The 2,990-nt window shown below is 44.8% G+C and overlaps 1 long non-coding RNA gene across 1 annotated transcript; it reads left to right on the forward strand.

Annotated features, from left to right (window-relative positions):
- Positions 1-1,498: 1,498 nt before the first annotated feature.
- LOC134732449 (uncharacterized) lies at positions 1,499-2,365 on the forward strand. Its single transcript, XR_010115628.1, has 2 exons — positions 1,499-1,620; positions 2,134-2,365. It is a non-coding gene; the product is annotated as an uncharacterized lncRNA (long non-coding RNA).
- Positions 2,366-2,990: the final 625 nt, after the last annotated feature.

A 2,990-nucleotide genomic window follows, 5' to 3' on the forward strand; every position in this document is an offset into this window, starting at 1 on the left:
TTGACGAGCAACTTAACATATCCATGCCTGCCCTATTTTCTGGTCCTTCACTTGTGAAATGGAGAAATATGGCAAAAATCTCAGACCTTGCCTCAGTTCTTGACAGTACTGGGGATGAGAGGAAAAAGGACCCTGTCGGGCATGTTTGGGAGTATATGAAGACCCCCTGAGATCTGGTAGAATGCACTCACTAAAGTGGTAAGCAAGTGGAGAGTAATGAATGTTGATGAACGTTTAGAGGATGAGCAGAAATAGGTAGGGTTGACCAAGCACCCAAATGGTGCATTTGTTGTTGTTCACTCTCCCTCAGGAAAGAGGAGGAAGAAATGTTACCATGGGACTCAGGAATGAAAAACCAAATATGTTCTACATGTTCTCACTTGTAAGTGGGAGCTAAGGTATGGGTATGCAAAGGCATGGGGGTAGTATAATGGATATTGGTGACACAGAAGCAAGGCAGGGTAGCAAAGGAGTGGGGGATAAAAAGAAAAACTACATATTGGGTACAACATACACTACTTGGGTGGTGAATGCACCAAAATCTCAGACTTCACCATCACATAATTCATCCACATAACCAAAAAATCACTTATATCCCAAAAGCTATTGAAATTTATATATATAAATATATAAATTTTGTAAGAAATGTTATCATGGGGCAGCAAGCCCACGGCCCCAGCCAAAAGGCAATATGGCTGTCCCTGCTGAGCCCAGGAGTCCCTAAAGCTGAAACATAAGATGCCATCAATGAGGACATAGAATTTTAGGTGGATCGAAGACAATACAAATTTGTTTGGTTGAGCTCAGAGCAAATGGCCACTCTCAGATGAAAATAAATGCAAAGCCTTACTTATTAACTCAGAGCCACTCTCTCCCTACATGCCGTGATCCCTCACTCTCTCCCTGTCCTGACCTCAGCTTCTTTAAGGAAAAAGATGATTAGGGGTGAGGCTGCAGTCTCTCTGTCCCCAAGCAAGATCAAAGACCATATGCACCCATATGAGTGTGCAGGGGAACTTTGGTGAGGAGAATGAATAAAATTCTTATGAGGCTGTTAAGTACAGCTGCCCAGGTCACGATTACACATGGTCCCACAGGAGAAGGGAGAACCCAAATTCAATCGATGGGATTGGAGTGAGGTTCACAGTAGATGGGAGAAGCTAAGGTGATGTTGAGAGTGGAGTCTTTGGGCAGGAGCTGTGGTTGCTTCTACCTCTGAATGTCTAATAGCAATACATACATTAAATATTTGTACTTCCCCATCCTACAAGTTCCAAAGGGGATTCTCCCAGTCAGAAAGAGCCACATGTAAAGAATTGGTTGTATTTTTGGGGATCCCTCAACCCTAATGAGGCCACTTTGAGCCACGAGTCCCGTGACTGATGAACTTGCCTATTGGAGTCTCTGGCAAAGGGAGGCAGATTCTACTCAGAGATGCCCCTTGGGGTTTTTGACCTGTTACCTCCCTGACATGATTAACAGGTACATGCATTTTGGAAAGAAGCTATGAGATTGCTGTAGGGCTGTCGTCCAAACTGAACACCTGATGCAAGGAGGCCTTGTTACTCTCTGACAGTTCTTTGTTTGGCATGAGTGAACTAGAACTCAATGACCAACAAGGTAAGAAGAGCCCAACAAGCCCCTCTTGCCAAAAATGTATGAAGTGAGCCTGGCCCCAGAAGCATCTTGGCTTTATACAAAAAGTAGTAGTTATCCCTTGAGAAAAATTTTATTCCCCGTTCCGCCACCTGAAGTAAAGCCACGGGTTCAGTGAGGCCCTTGGTTCACAGAGTTTCCCCTAAGTGCCTGGGCCTGGTTCACTGATGGTTCGGCTAAGCTAAAACCTGATGGTGTCCAACAGCTGTTCAACTCCCTGCCAGCTATGCAGAACCAGGATGTGGTTGCTCTGCTTGGTGGGCAGAACTCAAACCCATCCCATAGCTCTAGCCAATACTCCCTTTGATGAACCATAGTATATTTTTCCTAACTCTTGGACTGTGGCCAATGGCTTAGGTATTCAGTCTGCCATTTAGACAACTACAGACTGGCAGATTAAAGACACCCCACTCTGTGATCATGAAATGTGGAAACATATCATGGCTGCTAATCAAACCATCTGGGTCACTCCTATAGATGCCCACAGTAAGGGTCTGTGCTCTGATGAGACGGGCTGCAATCAAGCTTTTGATGAGGTCTGCAATGTCCAGATTGCCACCATTGCCACCGTGATCTCTCATCTTCCCAGACACAGCAACATGGCCACCATCATGGACTGTGGACAAAGCAAGGGACTTTATGTTTCTGGTGCAGAAGATCCCACTGCATGCCAGATTTGTGTCTCCTGCCAAAAGAATTTGTAACTCCTGCCTTGATCCTTTTATCTCCCAGTGAGGAAGGCTACACATAACCCTTGAAGTTGATGCATCATGTTTTTGGCTTTCTGGACCATTTGTAGTCTGATAATGGTAAACTTTTTCATCACAAAAACTACCCAATTATAGGCTAGTGGTCAAGGTATTCAATAGACAGTCTACACTCCCTGCCACCCACAGGTATATGGTATTATTTTGAGTTGGGAAAGGCTTTTTCATATTTTTGACTTTACCTCAATCACCTTCTTCTAGTATATACACCTTCCTAAGGCAATTTGGCCACTGAATGTGGCTGTTCCCAGGAAGGGATTATGTTCTCTTTCACCTCCTGGGTAATAATTAGGATGTAAGGGATGCGGGTTTACATAAGCCTCTTTTGAAAATTCTGGATCTTTCCTGACCATTCCTGGGCATGATGCTTTTTTCATTCCCCCCAAAACAACTCTAGGTAAGCCTGGTTGGATCACCCTCTGGGTGGAGGCACAGGCAGAAGGGGGCCTGCAGGACTTAAATTTGATTTGAGTTTGGCCACCTGGGTGTTCTTGTTGGACTGACATGGTAAGAGGGCATAAGGATGATGACTGCCTGGTTGAGACACTACTCACTGAGTCCCCTACA

Source organism: Symphalangus syndactylus, chromosome 1 (genome assembly GCF_028878055.3).
Source record: "Symphalangus syndactylus isolate Jambi chromosome 1, NHGRI_mSymSyn1-v2.1_pri, whole genome shotgun sequence".
Lineage (NCBI taxonomy): Eukaryota > Metazoa > Chordata > Mammalia > Primates > Hylobatidae > Symphalangus > Symphalangus syndactylus.